The following is a 17,823-nucleotide window of genomic DNA, read 5'->3' as shown; positions in this document are numbered from 1 at the left end:
TACTTCTGTTAGTCTTAAAGGTGCCACAGGACCCTCTGTTGCTTTTTCCTGAATGTGTATTTCAATATCCTTACATTGGCTTATAGTGACGGTTCAGTCTGCTTGAAAATTCATTTGCTACTTCCAATCAACTCCAGTTAATATCCTTGGATTGCAGCAATTATCGCCTACCAGAAAGGTGCTAAATGATTCTTCCAAAGAGACTATCACCTCCCCTTCTTCAACGGAGCAAAGGAAGAGATTAAGAGAAATTGCCACTATACCATGGCAGAAGAAACCCGGAATCCTGGTCTACCTGCAGTTGCACCCAGCCGAGTGTGAAAAGGAGACAGTCTTGCTACTGCTACTTTCCAGTGGAGTGAAGTTGTGGCCACCTAGCCTCCCACAGAGAGTTGCCAGTGTCCCCTGCAACTGCACTTAATAGGTGAAGGGGAATGGGTGGTCTCTCATTAGGTGGGCCCTCTCCTGCCCTAGTGAAAGTCTGTTTATAACAGGTGGGGCAAAGCCAAGCTCACTAATAGAGGTTTTCACTGTATATAAGGGGTAATATAAATAATATCACAAAAATAACATGTCATCTCCTGCATCCCTTATCATATGCAGTAAAATTGAATTCATTGCTCTGATTAGGTGTGGTGTTAATCAGTTCTAGGTACTAAGTGTCCTGGCATCAGATTTCAATCAGCTTTGGGTAGTGTCCCGGTATTATGGCCCATATTTTTAAATTTTCAATGGGACTTTGGCTCCTACGTGCCTAAGCCACTTTCGAAAATGGGCCTTCGCCGTCTACGTCACTTTGGCCTTGCAAGGCTGAGCAGTGCAACACCTAAATACCTTGCAAAATCTGAGCCTTCATGTCCTTCCCCCCCCCCCCCCCCCCCCAAGTAACAGTCTAGGTTATCACAAGACACAGCAGGTGGAAGAGACAAAGAGTTGAAGATGAGGAAATGTTAAAGCAAGCGAGTTCTCAAACAATAAGCAGGCAGTCTCGGCTCATTTACTACCTCATCATTTTCATCTGGCAGTGCTTCATTGGCATCATGGCAGAGGTGAGTCTTAAGGTGGATAAGGTAGTGGCTTTGCCGGAATTTTCCAGGGAGTTTTCCCAGCCCAATAAGGGGATGTTTGGAAACATTGCAGAGGCATTTCAGGGAGCTGAGGACTGGTGGTTGGTGAATGGTGCCGACAGCAGAAGAGTGAAAGTGGGGATTAGTGTTGCAGTAAAATAGTAGATCAGCTAAGTAGGACAGAGCTAAATTGTGAAGGGCCTCAAAGGCTTAGAAACCACCGTTTGTCTCATTTGTGTCTAGACCAATAGCTATACAAGACTCCAAACACAGCACTGCCCCAAACTAGAAGCTAGTTCATGGCAAATATAGCTCTAGGAACATGTCTACATAGAGGGCTAGATCACAAGGGGAACATAGATGTTGCCTTGGTCGGCATTGGAACACCTAACTTTTGGGTGTGCTACTGCTTAGTGCCATTGGCAGCCCCGAGTTAGGTGACGAGGCTCTTTATACAATGCACAGGGAGAGCGGGGCGCCTGAAAATGGCATTCCAAAGAGTCAGCAAAATGAGCTGGGAGCCATCTTAACTGGCCAGTAGGAAATGGGGACGAGGCATAAACTCCGCCCTTCTCCGGTAGCTACATACCTAATTCTGGGCTGGAGGGAGACACCACTCTCCATTTAGGATTCATAGCCAGGAAGCCTCTTTTGGAGCTAGGTGCCTAATGCCGGTCACTCCTTTCTTGTGAAAAACCAAGGTGGAGGAGGCAGTGGTGATGCTTCCCTAATAGCTTAGGAGTTGGGGTATTCCTGTGGGAGGCCCATGTTCAAATCCCCACTCTGCCTGTTTAAAAGGAGAGATGTGACTCCAGGTCTACCAGCACCTAGGTGAGTGCCTTAACTTCTGGAGCATTGGGTATTGCAGCGTGTGTGTCTCGATCTCTACTCTTGAATATGTTCCAGTTTGCACAAATAATTAAATTTTCATTAAGCCAGAGAGGAAAAGCAAGCATGACCCTACAGCCTGCATTTATATCCCTACTGCAGAGCAGGGATTTGAACCTGGGTCCCTACCTGCCAGGTGAGTGCTCTAACCAATAGGCTGTTGGTATGGGGGTAGTGGGGTATTTTCAGAGCATACCTACTAGATTGGACAAGATGGGGAAGAATGCCTAATTTATGAATCCCACTGGGGCGTAGGTGTGTACCAGTGCATGGAACAGCTCTGCAGTGTCAGGGCTTAGAGGTTTTTGTGCATGCCCACAAACAGAAACTTTACCTGTGGAAATGTAGGTGTCTACAGGTGTCTGATTCCCCCTTTGAATCTAGCCCCCATAGCTGTATTAGGCATCTCTTGGGCCCCATAAATAGTTTCCTGGCTGCACTGGGAGACACAATGAGGTGTCTTGAGAGCCAAATGGCACCATAAAATGTGTCTCCTTCCCTCTCTCTGTAACTGCTTGATGAGGCTCATGTTGAAAAATCTCCACCGTTTTATTGGTGACAAACACAAGCAACAAGAATTTCCTCACCAGGGAGCCATTGCTCCATCAAGGAAGAGCAAAGGTGAGGTTTGCACACATCTATTTTGTATTTTAAGCTGTATGTAAATGTATATTTGTTGTGGCTTCTGGGATCCTGGAAGGTTGCTAACTTGGCCTTTGGTATAGCAAAGTTGAGCATGCCTAGGCTAGTTAGACCAGCTCTGACACAGCACGAGTGGTGATCTGTGCATCAAAGGGGTATGCCACCCTGTATTATGGCTGCAGATATAGTCAGCAGACTGACTATGACACCCTGAGGATGAGAGTGGAGATCAGTGAGACAATCAGGAGCTTCAAAAAACCATAATGGGGCTGTCCTAAACTGTGTAACTGTAGGTGTACCTGGCACAGTAACCATATGACATTCAGGACTGGAAAATGCTATTACTGTCCTATTAACCTACATTGTTACATGCAATCTAATAATCTATTCAATCAACTTGTTCAGTTCCCTGCTAGTGCAGGATTGTTCTTTATTGTAAATTTACCTAATGTTTTGTCCAGTTTAAAATATTCCAGTATTGGTGCTTCCCCCACGTCCCATGGGACGCTTTTCCCCACACAAGCTAATGGATTTAATAGATACTAATATGAAGTTTTTCCTGATATTCAGCCCAAACTTTCCTTTTCTAATTTGCATCCTATTCCTTTTATTTTATGTCCTTTTTACTAAATTGCTGAATAATTCCTCCTTCTCCTGGCTGTTTACAGTGTGCAGAACTTTCAGATAACGCATGGAGGTAAATACACCTATTGAATAGTCTATGACCTCTATCTATCGCTAAGATAATGACTGTAATTCAGATCATCTACAGAACTGGATGTCCTTCCGATCACACACAATATTTGCAGCAATAATTTTGATGGTGACACCACCTTGCACTTATTGACCTGTTTGCTTTATGTGCAGGTGATAAAATTAAACAGAAATTATACCTCTGTGGATATATCATAAGTTAATTATTACAAAATTGCTATGGCGTTGTTTCTTTGATGCTACCAGTAAAAATGGTTGGTCATATTTTGTTTGTTGAAAGCAACCAGTGTTGCTTAAGAAGACTGATGCTATACGGTGAATGGACTCTCACTTTCCATCTTTATGATTTTACCCTGCCCCTTATCCTCCCCAAATCCTGTAAAAGCGTCCTTTCCACTTCAGCTTTCAGTAAGGGGTCTCAGGCCAGAAGAGAATTGCTTCACCAGAATGGCAGTGAATTGCATCAGCCATTTAAAAATGAAATTTAAAATAAAGGCCTGATTTCTTATTTTTCAGAATTGCTGATCACTTACAGCTCTCTCTGAAGTCCAAAAGCAGGAGGGGGAGGAGGGGTTGAATGCTCAGCCCCTCTGAAAAGTAAGCCATCAAGGTAAGAGAATTCTTCTAATTCGTATTTATTTGTTTATAACATCCTAGGGGCTGACTGAGAGAACTAAAATGAGGCAGATTAGATCCATCTAGTTGAGCAGTAGTGCACAAACCCAAATCTGGAACACTCACAATCCGGTTTAGAAAATTATTAGATGCTGCAATTGGAATGTCAGTCAGCATGGTTAGGGAGACACTGGCAAGTTCCCATCCGCCATGCAGAACATACTGGGATGCTCCTGAGCTTTGAAAAGCTCATCAGACAGGTGGAGCATACATGGGTTTGTAACAGGGGAGTATCAACAGTGGCGAGATGAGGCACCACTCCTAGGACTCCTTAGTGCAATGCAAAGCAGGAGCCATCTGTAACACTGGTGCCAGCTCTGGCCAAGGCCATAAGCATCAGCTAAAAACTGACAAGTTCACAGCTGGAAGTCAGGTCAATTCATTTGTGTATTAGTATAGATCAAAGTGGCTGTTAAATGTTTTAGAATGTGTTTGGTGTTTAAACCTCATGAAAACTAATGGGAGGTTGCATGCATTGTTTTTATATACCTGTATCCAGTTAGAATGTAGTAGCAAACATCTACATTGTATATACCCTGTGTCTAAGTGACTCACCAAACAGAAAGAAGCCTCGTGTAATGCAAATGAAGGACTGTAACAGGAAGGTGCTAATTCCTGCGCATTTCAAAGCAAGTGGACATTGTGTGTGATGATCATAGATCAAAGACTCTAAAAGCATTCCCCTCTCTCATCAAAGTAAGAGCCCAGATGGGTAGCCAAACTGTCAACTTGTTTTTCTGGGAGATGAAGCCATAAGTATGGTCACAAGGGGAAAAAAATCTTATCTCTAGACTCTTTGGATTCTAATAGGGCAGAATAACCAAACAAGAAGACAGAACTCTCCAGAGTTACTCTGGGTAGCCCTAGAAGGCTTTTGGGGAAACTGGCAGATAACTACATCTCTGCTACCCTTTGAAATTATAGACTGGGACTCACCTGTGCATATATTTTTATCTGCTTGAACATCTCAATAACTCTTATTCCTTTTTCTTAGCTACAAACCTTTAGTTAATTTATTATAGAATTGGCTATCAATGTTGTCTTTGGTGTGAGATCTAGGATGCAAATCAACCTGCGTGAGTGACTGGTCTCTTGGGACTTGGGACTAAATATTTTGTGATTTTTGGTATAAGTGACCATTTATCACGCAGTCCAGCTTGCCTGAGTGGCAAGATAGACTGGAGTGTCTAAGGGGACTGTCTGTGACTCCATAAGACTATCATAGTACTTTGGGAGTTCACATTTGGAACTGGGTTGGTGAAATCTAATTCTAGAACATACCACCAGTTTGGGGTATCTGCCCTGCTTTTGACAGCCTGCCCTGAAGTAGGCACTCATGGTTGTGAGCTATTCCAGGCATGTTACACCTGCTTTCTACCCTCACCTGCTCCCTGGTCTCCTCTGCAAAACAAGGAAGAGCAGAAGGCACCCTCAGTTTCTCCTGTTGTCCTAAGGAGGAGAGCCCACACCTGTGAAATTGAGCAGGTTTCCCTTCCTGTTCACCTTAGGAGGTGCACAGTGCCAGGGGTCCCCTCCTGCAGAATAGTAGATGGCCTCTCAGGAGTGCGGCTGTGACTAGCAAATTACATGGTGGTGCAGCAGGAAGCCAATAGGCTGGGAGCCCCATTCCTGGGAATCTCCTAAGGGCCTTAGGAAGGGCACATTGCTCCTGTGAACTTCCTTTTCCACTGGTTCAGATTTGCAGACCTTCATATTCCTGTAAACCATGGAAGTTCTGTGTCTCCTCCCAGGTTAAGGTCGCCACAACCTATGGACAGAGACTTACTTGAGGTCTTGGGGAAAAGTCCTTGGTTCAAAAGTAGTGCATCTTACAAAATAGGTCTGAAGAGAACAAAGAAGAAAAGATGGGAGACTGGCATGGGATTTAAAGTTGTTTCCATTAGGGTCTGATTTTTCTTGCTTTCAGATGTTTTGGGGGGAGGTTGTTGTTTTTTAATGCTAACCTCCACTTTCTCTCCCTCCCTCTCCTTTTTTCAGTTAACCATCTCACTGGCAAAGCCTCAAGCTGTACAGTGAAGCTTGACTTTACATGCTGGATGCTCAGGCTACTTTTCTGTGCTACAAAACAGGAAAAAAGTTAGTCCTAATGAGGTTCAGTTGGGAAATAGAAAAGCTAATACTGTGTTGCAGAGTGGCACTGGCCCAGGGCCAAGGTCAAATGGCAACCTGACAAAAGCTCAAAAAGCACTTCTCTTTAGGAAGTTGGCAGTCGAGCGTTTAACAGGATGTTCTACTGGATAATTTGACAGTTGCAATTATTGCGCAATTTGTGGCTTATTTAAAAGTTCATTGTGTGTATTGCTTCCTCCTCCTCTATGGATTTAGTTTAGTAGTAACAAAGTAAGAGCATGAAGCAATCAATGCCTGCTCCTTTTGTACACAGCTGTAGTGGATTTGGGTTCTTGTATATGCAAACAATATTAAGGCCAGGTACATATTTCACAAGTAAGTTGGGTCCCACTCAACAAATTTAGTGATACCTACTTAATGTGTGGTGTTCAGTAAACTAAGTGCTGTAAACTGAAAGTGGACTATTTCACATCCATTAAGATATGATGACATTACAAGGCCTAGCTGATGTTCTGGAACATATGACTGGACTGTACAAAGCAAACTGTATTAAGGTTGTGCTGCCAGTAGGTGAAAGGAGGAGGGGGTGGAAGAACTCACTTGAAAATAATGCCTTACTGATTTTGTTACTGATTGAGAAATTTACAAAATAGACAGGTGAAAAAGATTTTGTCCCTGTCCCTCCACGTCAGGGCCGGCTCCAGGCACCAGCCCACCAAGCTTGTGCTTGGGGCGGCACCTGGAGGGGGGCGGCGCGGCGCTCCGGCCACTGGGGAGAGCAGGGCCACGGCCGGGCTCGCCGCCCTCCCCCCGGCTGCCGGGGGGAGAGCGGGCCGCCCTCTCGCCGCCCTGCCCCCTGCGTTCTGGCTGCCGGGGGGAGAGCCGAGCCCCGGCCGGGGCTCGCCGCCCTCCTCCCAGGGCTCCGACCGCCCTCCCCCCCGGCGCCCTCCCCCCGGCTGCTGGGGGGAGAGCGGAGCCCCCGCCGGGGCTCGCCGCCCTCCCCCCCCCGCAGGGGGGGGGGCGGCAGGAGGCTTTTTTGCCTGGGGCGGCAAAAAAGCCAGAGCCGGCCCTGCTCCACGTTTATGGTGTAAACAGACAAGGAGAATTGTCAACCTGAAAATTAAAAAAACAGGAGTCAGGTTCCAAACCTCACGAGACTTTAAAAGATAATACATTCTGGATCTTTTTTATTTGCCTTCTTATTTTTATGCCTTTCAGTTCATGTTTTCTAGCTTTACTCCACAAACATGAAGGCCAGAAACTTCCTTTTTTTAAAAAACATGAAAGCTGTGATTCTTACATTATTACATGTCTCCAGGAGCTGAGGCTTTAAAAACACCAAATATCACAAGACTTGTGATTAAATCACAAGAATTGGCAACACAGGACAATCAATACGGTTCATATATTGTGTGGTAGGGATCCAGAAAGTGGCTTTATCACAAAACAATGCAGTTTTTTAAATAATGTAGGTAGCACCATTCTTTCTTTGGCAGGCTGTTAGTGCACTTTGCAGAATAGGTTATTAAAGAAGAATCTGAAAGAAAATGAGGGAGTTCCGGGCACAATAAGGAGGTCCGATTTCCATTTCTCTCTGTCAAAACACAAGTTCTAGGTTGCCACATTAAAAATAAAAATATAAAGCCATAGTTTTGCCATCTACACTGATTAAGTAGTGCCTTGCACTGAGTAGTTCAATTGATCTCAGTGGAACTAGTTGCAGAATAAGGTACTACTCAATGTGAGTAAAGGTGGAGAATCTGACCCGATAGTTTGTGACCCTATAGTTCTTTCTCTGTTTGCTTGTTTCTTAATATCACACCTATGATTATGATATTTAAATCCTGGGGATTCTTAGAAACAGGGCAAGAACTACTTTCAAACAAGAATCTAAGAATCTTGATGGTTTGTATTGCACATGCTTCCAGTACATTGGGGGGAAGTGTCTTATAAAAATACACCAACTACATTTCTCTTGAAAGTCACTGGTTTGAATTAAGGTGGAAAACACTGAACAAAAAGTAAAAAATGTTTGTTTAATGAGAGCCAAAATCATTAGTACCCCAGACCCCACCCAGTTCAGGCTTGCCCAGAAAGAAAGGAAATATGCATTACTTACAGACAGTAGGACATAAAAGGGTAGTGGCAGAAGCATTGCCCTGTTTTGCCAAGGCATCAGGGTTTTAATAATGGATAAAATAGTGTTGATAAGAGATAGTTAAGTGTGAATGGCTACTGGGGTACAGGGGTCACCACCACTTTAAAAAGTCCCTTTGCCAATAGTTGCCACACAATGGCGTCAAGAACACAATTGTTTCCCCTGTACTCTGAATAAGAAACAACTGTGTGCTATTGTTTGGCATATGTAAATACTTTTATGGCATCCACTGTGTGAGAGGTATCAGTAAACTTTCTCTGAGTCTGATTTTCAAATATATAGTCTGCTAACTTGTAAATGTTCATCCTAAAAATATCTTTGTAGTCCATCATTCTGCACCTAGAGCATTTTGTGCAATTCCATCTAATCATGTAATGATATGTAATCACGTAACTGTTAGAATGTGTTATCATGTACAGTTAGGCGATTACATTGTCTAACAACATTATAAAAAACCTTGGGGGGGAAACAGCTGTGTATAAACAATAGCATTTTTTGTTTTGAAGTTCGTATGTCAACTTTAAAAAAAAAATCTGTCTTTTCAAAATCCCATCACTTAGTTTCCATTGAAAATCTTTGTCCTCACACATTAGGCTTCTTTTCCTTTTAAACTAAGATTTTAGAGTGAAATTTGTCCCTGTGCAGGGGGTCAGCACAAGGTATTTCTTAAGTCCTCCAAAATAGGGCTTAAATGGGACTTAAGTGATGTGTAGGCTTCATGCTGCTGTTCTTAGGGTGGGTGACATGCACGCTATGTTCTTATCCAGTTTTCACTGTGGCAAAACTCCCACTGCCTTTAATGAGATTTTTTTTTGCTGAGTCAGAACACAAAGTGCCTGATCCTGTTTCCACTGTTTCAGAGTAGTTTCCACTGTGAGAATTTTGCTATTGACCTCAATAGCACCAGGGTCAGGCCCTAGGATTTGGCCCATGCTGTCTGAAGTGGATTAAAGTGTGTCCTTTGAGAACTGCTGGAAGATCTTATCCTGACATAACCTAAAAGGTTCTCAACTAATTGTCTGGCTACACGAGAAGGTTTAATATTAAAACACTGTTTCTCATTAGATTTGAAATAATAAAGTTAAATATTATAGCTTGGTTAACTTGGACCTCCTGATATGTTTCTGGTTTGATGTCACTCCGGTGAAGCAAAGGTGGGACACCCAAAAAAGGTTGTCAGAGTTTAATTACCTTAGATTTCAGTTTACACAGAGATTGCTCTTGGTGCTAAATATTATTGTCCATTGTCCTGGAAAAAATGCAGAGAGCCTACCTTTGTGTCAATGATTATTCTGTCACAAAGCCATTACACAGATAAGAATAACAGTTCCTAATTATAGCCACACTTGTTGGCCTAAATTTGCAAAAGTAATTGGATTTGGGTACCCAACGTGAGACTACGGCAAACTGGGAAATATCTGCATTATTTTTTATGAATATAGGCATGCCCCCGTGTGTGTTTATGTTGAGTTACTTGCTATGGGGTACGATCAAGAGAGTTTGTTAGAGGAACCAAGCAGGAAAGGTAAAACTATGGGCTAGATAAGGGATGTCCTAACAATAGACAGGTTTATAGGTACAAAGAGGTGACACCTCAACGCCAATGCTAATGACACAGCTGTTTTGCCAAGAGACAGATCAGTAAATCGTTACAGGAGCCCAGGCCAAGAAAAGGAAAGTTAGATTTAGGTGAGCTAAGAGAAGCTGCCCAGAGTGTCAGCGAAAGCTGACAGGCTGACAAGGAGACACAGAGGAAGAGAGGCAGAAATTGCAGCTGAGGCAGTTAGCTTCTCGCAAGCCAGGGATAGCTGAAATTACAAAAGCTTGCAAATAAAGATTATGGACTAGGTAAAGGGAAAGATGCATGTAGACCGTTAGTGTTTCTACCCTTTGCTATGCATGCTACATACATTTGGATGAATGAATAAATAATGCTTTATTGTGAAGACCTTGTTTTTGAGTTGCTTTAACCAGTGCTGGTCACAGGTCCCTGGAGCGAGACGGGCATACAGGGGCCAGACCTGTGTTGGGCCTGTTGAATTATCATAGTTGTGAATCAAAGGGCTGCCGTACAGAGATCCACTCTTAGGGTCTATTTACAACAGGGGTGGGAGTGATTGCAGCTCATTCCCAATTTAGCTTTAACCTAGCTAGCTCAGGTACTGATAGCAGTGAAACCATGGCAGCATGGGCTTCAGTGCAGGCTAGCTACCCAAGTCATTACCCAGGATTCTGGGCAGGCCCACAATACAGCAAGCACTGCTATGGCATCACTATATAACGGTGACAGGGACACTTTAAAGAAGCCTGGTTTTCAAAGGGTGGATGCTAGGCACTTTCTAAAATCAGGCCCCTTTAAGGGGTCTCAAGTTTGGCACTCAAAAAGTGAGCCATCACAAGTCACCTAATGTTTGCCTTTCTACCCAAAGTTTCATTAGCCTAATATTTGTTTGCACAGAGTGACATGTAAGGCCCTGCCCACACTGGGATTAGAACCATTCTAGCTACAGCTGGGTTTAACTACAGCTGTTAGCAGCTCGGTTGTAAAGGTGAGACCAAGGTATACAATTTAAATCCAGGGTTTCCGTTTGGGCCCAATCCTATCTGGCTTCCCTGACAAGTGTGAACATGGAGATGGGTTTTTGTTTGTTTGTTTTTGGTTTTTGTTTTGTTTTCTTTTTTTGCTTTAGGCTAGGGTCCTACTTTGAGTTAGCAAGAGAAAAACCAGTCAAGCTAATACCTTTGCAAACCATAGACAGCCAGTATCCAGAGTGAGAGGATACTTACCCAGCTGGCTAAAGAACAGTTCAGTTTAAGGATTTTTTTATGAGAGTTTAATAGAAAGTGAAAGAAAGTGTTGTGTGCACTCAATATTTGCCTGAGTAGTCATGAGGAATGCATTTGTGCCCTCACCCTCCACTGAACCCAAAGCCCTTGGAAGATTCAGAGAACTCTGTTTATATGATTACACCTGTTGTCCACATCTGACAACACTTCCTGGTTTTACAGTGGGATAGCAGTATAAGGAAGCATGGGAAACAACACAAGAAACCATTATTCTTGAGCTATTTCCTTTATATTTTCCCTTAAATTTCCTATTAAAAAAAAGGGACAAAAATGAGAGTCTTATTGTGTCATAGGTATTGTAATGATGCTCACTCTGTAATATGGTCTCACACAATGAAATAGAGAGAGCTGATGAGTATATTCCTGTATCAGGTCTCTGTCAACAAAAGCTGATTGCTGTAATTATTGTGGTTGTGTTTCTGATATTTACCTGGCCAGGATGTCTAAGCCTTTTAATACTGCCTAAATATATACACATTATAATCGAAAGAGTCTTACTAGATACTCCTGGAAATTTGTATTCTTGAATGTCAGAATTTTTTTCCTGGGAAATACTATTGATATACAATGTAACATCAAGGGTATTGCAATGAATGAGGTGGGATCCCGTTGCCCAAAAAACCCCACTATCAAGCAGCACTACCAGCTTCTCCTAGAGAGGCCACAAGCAGTGCCACATTCTGAAAGAGGAAGAGGCAGGTTTCTTCCTGTCCCGCTCTCCCAATAGCTGGATTGCAGGTGAGTGTGGACTGAGGCATTTACTGCCTCTCTCAGTCCACACCCACCTGCAATCCAGCTAGTTGGAGAGGGGAAACCCATTACAATAAGAACAAAACACAAGAAATATCAAGTGCGTCTCTGGAAAAACTTGGCAACTGCTGAGGCATGTGCATTAAAACATGAGCAGCTGCATTCAAAGGAGTCATGGCACTTCTCTAAGAAGCAAGTTGAAAATGATGGGGAGTCACAAGGATGTGAACATAGCTAGAGTGACTCTTTTCCTCTTGGGATACCACAGTTTGGAGCAGTAAGAGCCGTGCACACCTTGAATGGGTAATTTATACAATGATAAATAAAAGTATAGCAATAGCACCATCTAAAGGCCATTTTACGTTAACACAACACTCATGCACAGAAATATTTCTACTAACATAGTCCAATACTATTCTTCACATTCCTTTGAGCATATATGTATATATTTACATGCAGTGACAGATTCACGATTATTTGGTCTAAAACTAAAATGTGTTCCTGATGCATGCTAATTGATAGCCAAGCCCAATTTTTTAGCCAAGTACCTAGCATTTTCCCACTCAGTCCCTCCAAAAGCAGTTTGTATTTCCATAGACTATTTCCTCCAGCACCCGTCTGATGTATTTTCATGGACTTAAAATGCAACATTGACATTTTTTGTATTTTTCTTTTTGGGGGTAGAAATGTTCCCCCCAAAATGTTCCTTTTTATAGTTTCCAGTGTTAGCAAGACTGCAGATCTCAGAGGTAAGGATGGATGTTTTGAGCGTGATTGACATGAGCATGTTTCCCTGCCTCAAGGTTTCCAATTAGAACTCTTTATTTGACTTTGTTTTGGAAAGATTGAGGGGCACACTACTGCGTGTTCTCTGAGAGCAGTGTAGCACATATTGTGCAGAACAGGGTCTCATACATCATTGCAATAAGTGAAAGAGTTTGGGGACTCTCAAAATTGCTCTACCTTATGCAATAGCTATTTGATAGGCTGTAAGCAATGGGTGTGTCAAGTTCTTTAACAAAATTTCCAGGTTCTCTTTCAGAATACTTATTTTATGGACCAAGAGGGTTGGGCACTGTACTGGATGTACACATCCGGAGAGTCTCTGACCTAAAGAGCCCATTGGAGACAGTAGGATGGATAAGGAATGGAATAGAAAATAATGCTGAAACTGTTACAATGTGATTATTAAAATCAGCAGCATGCCCTCCCCTGGAATATTGTGCTCAGTTTTGGTCACTCCATCTCCAGAAGGATGTAGCAAAAGTAGAAGGGGTCAGAGATGGATGCAAAATGATCAGAGGCTTGGCGAGACTTCAGTTTAAGGACAGCTAGAAAAGTTTGGGACTATTTAGTGTAGAGAGAATACACAACTGACGTATCACAAAACACTGATAGGAATAAAACAGGTAAATTGGTTACTCCTTTTTACCCTATCTCATAATAAGAATGATAATTAATAATAAAAAGCCAAGGGACTTTCAAGGAAATTGAAAGTCAACAACTTTCAAATCGATAGAAGGAATTTTTTTAACACTATGCATAATTAACCTGTTGAGCTCATTGCCACAAGATACCATAGACTTCAAATGCTTAACAGGATTTTCAAAAGCATTATACATTTGCATGAATAATGTGATCAGCTAGGATGAAAATATAATAGATATAAACATTCATGCTTCAGCGGACACTAACTGAAGTGAATTAAGAAAAAATCCTCCGTTACAGGGAGTCTATTCTACCATTGTCCATTTTAATACTCATCTCCAGTTGTTCACGGCTTTTTTCTTGCAACAAGCGCAATGTGAAGGACATGTCAGTCATAGAGTGTCCAGCTCTGAACCCACACCAGGTCTCAGGGTAGACTCTCTCAGCAAGGACTTGGAGCCTTTTCAGTAGGACCCTTGCAAGCACCTTGCCGACCAGGTTGAGCAAAGATATCCTTTTGTATGTTACCATTCCTGATATGCCAGCAATGCCCCTCTGCCATGTACATTGGCCAAACCGGACAGTCTCTATGTAAAACGATAAATGGACACAAATCAGACATCAGGAATGGTAACATACAAAAGCCAGTAGGAGAACACTTCAGTCTCCCTGGACATTCAATAACAGATTTAAAATTAGCCATTCTTCAACAAAAAAACGTCAAAAACAGATTTCAAAGAGAAACTGCAGAGCTACAATTCATTTGCAAGCTCAACACCATTAATCTGGGCTTGAATAGGGACTGGGAGTGGCTGGCTCACTACAAAAGCAATTTCCCCTCTCTTGGTATTGACACCTCCTCATCAATTATTGGGAGTGGACTACATCCACCCTGACTGAACTGGCCTTGTCAACACTGGTTCTCCACTTGTAAGGTAACTCCCTTCTCTTCATGTGCCAATATATATTTATGCCTGTATCTGTAATTTTCACTCCATGCATCTAAAGAAGTGGGTTTTTTACCCACTTATGCCTAAATAAATCTATTAGTCTTTAAGGTGCCACCAGACTCCTCATTGTTTTTGTGGATACAGACTAACACAGCTACCCCTCTTATACAAGTTTGGTATGGTAATCAGTATCAAGAAAACAGTTATGTCACAAAGTACAAACATTCCACCTAAAATCTATGTCAATAATGAAGCTCTGGATCATGTGGATCACTTCTCGGCTTAATTCTTACCAGTTTAACCTTGATAGAGAACTTGATGCTAGAATCGACAAAGCTTCTGTCACTTTTGGCAAAAACTTAGCTCCCATGTCTGGAACAACAATTTGCTAACCCTGAACACAAAGGTGTCCATCTATCAGGCTTGTGTCCTGAGTACCCTCCTTTACGGCTGTGAAAGCTGGGTTACGTACTCCAAAAAGGATTGGAGATTGAACAGTTTCCATCTCCGCTGTCTTAGAAAAATTCTTGGAGTTACTTGGGACCAAGAGATCACCAACAACGAGATCCTTGAGAGAATCGGCCTACAGTCTATGCAGACTTTGCTGGACCTTTGCAGGCTTCGTTGGTTGGGACATGTGAAGCGCATGCCTCAAGATCGTCTGCTGAAGGCTGTGCTCTATGGCCAGCTTAAGAACCACCCATCACGCAGAGGAAGGCCAAACCTCCAATACAGCAACAAGGTGAAGCAAGGCCTCAAGAAATTCAGCATTCCTACTGACAACTGGGAAAATCCTGCCCACAATCGCTCAGTTTGGAGAAGCCGGGTTAAGGCTGGTGTAGTCACCATGGAGAGCCATCAGAGAGCCCAGGCTGAGGCCCGCAGGCAAGTCAGGAAGCAGAATATGCTCCAACCTTCATCTGGAGAGTGGATCTGTAGCCACTGTGGGAAGGTCTGTTGTTTGCACATCAGACTCCTTTCCCATACCTAAGCACCACTGATGGACTGACTTTGTTGTGTCTCCTTTCATCTGTCAAGATGTTGGATGGCCAAAAGTATTTGAAATCTCACTTTGGATGCATTCAACCCAAATCGAATCCAGAAGTTTGAATGTTTTTCTTATCTACATTGATTTGACTAGGGAATCCAGATGAGATTAGGCTCTCTCCTGAGACTGCCAGTACTTCCTGTCAAGCATTGGAAAGGCAGCAAGACCTTTTCTCATTCTATTTTGGTACTTCTGCTTCCCAGCTAAAACTGGAAAATACAGCCACACCACTGATATTAAAAATAAAAATGCAAACGAATGAAACTGTTATCATATCAATAAAGATCTGAATCACATTTTGAGTGAAAATATTCAGCAGTTTGTATCTTACTCATACTTCCCTAGTCCAGAACCCTCCAAAGATCATGCATGTTTCTTGTATAGTACAGAGAGGAGGGACTGATGAAATAGTGCAGTTTTTTGTGTGTGATACAGTGTTTCAAAACCGAAGACCTAGTATGTATTTGCATAACATCAGACAGCTTCTTGTTATTAATTCCATAGAAGAGTAAAACAAAATAGCAAGTGATATCATTCAGCTAACGAGGATTGCTATAACAGTAGGATTGCATACACTAAGTTGATAACCGTTGTAAACTTTAATAACTTTTTATAGCAGAAATACTGATTACTTTAGAATATGAAGACAGGATTTTCAAAGAAAAAGCAGTTAATACAGATGCCCAACTTTTGCTGTAGAAATTTGTCTGAAGAAAACACAGCCTTCTTTACCCACAAGCACACCTTTTGTACCTGCAATATTTTTTCATGTGCAGTTTTTGACCTAACCTATTGCATGTGCTTATTAAAGCTATCCTGAGAGCACATATTTAATTTCTAGAATTCCTTCCTATGTTAGATGTATCAATAAGACTTTTAGGCAGGTATATACTGGATTAAGTGACTTCAGTGTAACTTCACTTTAAGTTGGCTAGTATATGATGCAGCTTTAGGATCAAGTCCTAAATTTAAAAAATAAAAACTTCTGCTGAATACAGTAATAACCAAGAAATTCAGAATTAAGACTCAGGACCTTTATTTTCTGGGGTAAATGAGAAGTAATTCCATTGTAGTAAGTTACACCAATCTAAAATTGGTATAACTGAGTGGAGGAGAAGCAGGCGCTTGAGTTCCATCCTTAACTCATGCCACTTTGCTAGTTAGTGGTTCACTGAGGACTCTGGCTGATCTTGTATAGAGTACTACATGTTTACTGTGCATGAAAGTGTAGTTCTACTATAAAAAGTGACACTGCAAATGGCACCTGCTCTCACCAGCTCTGCTCCCTCAATGTAATACAGGTGATATCTGCTTGCTTGTGAAAATCTCTTACTACTCTCAGGCCTGCAGAAGCAGCACAGAACTCTGAGCCATAACTACACATTTTAGCACCCAGGACGAGCAAGTATATTTGCACCCCTTAGAGGTATGGGAGGGAGATGGGGTCATGTGTGATCCCACCCCCCAGATTTCTGCCTTCCATTTAGCACCGAAATTTTCAAACTGTGGGGTACCCCACAGGCTATAAAGTTTGGTCTGGAGTAATGGCTTTTCCTTTTAATCCCCATGCTAGTGATGAACAGAAAAATGGAATGAAAAGATATTCACTAGCCATCATGGAATTTAAGATTAAAAAAAATACTCCAGGGAATTTTGAATTTACTGTTATATATGTAATGCCACCAGATTTTACAAATTCATTTTTCAGTTTAAAAAAGGAAATACCAATTCATAAGACATTTTGTTATTCCTCTAAAAATTAGGGATGGGATTTTCAAAATCACTTAGTTTTGACCTAACTCTGTCCCCATTAGGTCAATGATAAATATAGTGTCATACCCATGCAATAGCAAACACATATTACTAGAAATGCAATGCATGCCACTTGGGGCAAATGGAATCATAAGAAAAATATAGATTGCAATTTTATCTGGCAGCCTGGAAGATTTGTCTCAAAGATGAAAATCAGTACAACGGATACCATGCAATGAATGGCAGAATGTATGTTCCAGAACATTAGGGTTGGATATAAGTGGCTGGTGCAGTTAGATGGTTAGGAGGCTGAACAAAAAGCTATCAAATTAATTGGAAGGACTCCCATTCACTGCAGTAGGCTTTGGATCAGTCTTTAGTTGAGCATCTGCTTAGCCAACTGTACTACTTTTTGTACAACTCCATATGCAGGGAGATACTTCTTGGTCAATAGGTCACCTGTTGTTTTTTCTGTAAATTAGAGTCTTGGATGTTATAAACCTGTCTTTTGAGGAAGGGGCTAACATTAAATAAAGGAGTCACTCTAAAATCTTCACATGTCATCTCTACAGGTATGTCTACACAGCAAAAAAAGACCCATGGCAGTGAGTCTCAAAACCCAGGTCAACTGACTCTGGCTCGCAGAGCTTGCACTGCAGGACTAAAAACAGGCATGTAGAAGTTCGGGATTGGGCAGGAGCCTGGGTTCCGAGACCCTCCCCCTTCACTGAGTGTCAGCATGCACATCTATACTGCTATTTTTAGCCTTGCAGCGTGAGCCTCAATTGACCCAAACTCTGAAACTCGCTGCCA

Source organism: Terrapene carolina, unplaced genomic scaffold (genome assembly GCF_002925995.2).
Source record: "Terrapene carolina triunguis isolate 2854851 unplaced genomic scaffold, T_m_triunguis-2.0 Scaffold113, whole genome shotgun sequence".
Classification (NCBI taxonomy): domain Eukaryota; kingdom Metazoa; phylum Chordata; order Testudines; family Emydidae; genus Terrapene; species Terrapene triunguis.
This window is presented reverse-complemented; position numbering follows the sequence as displayed.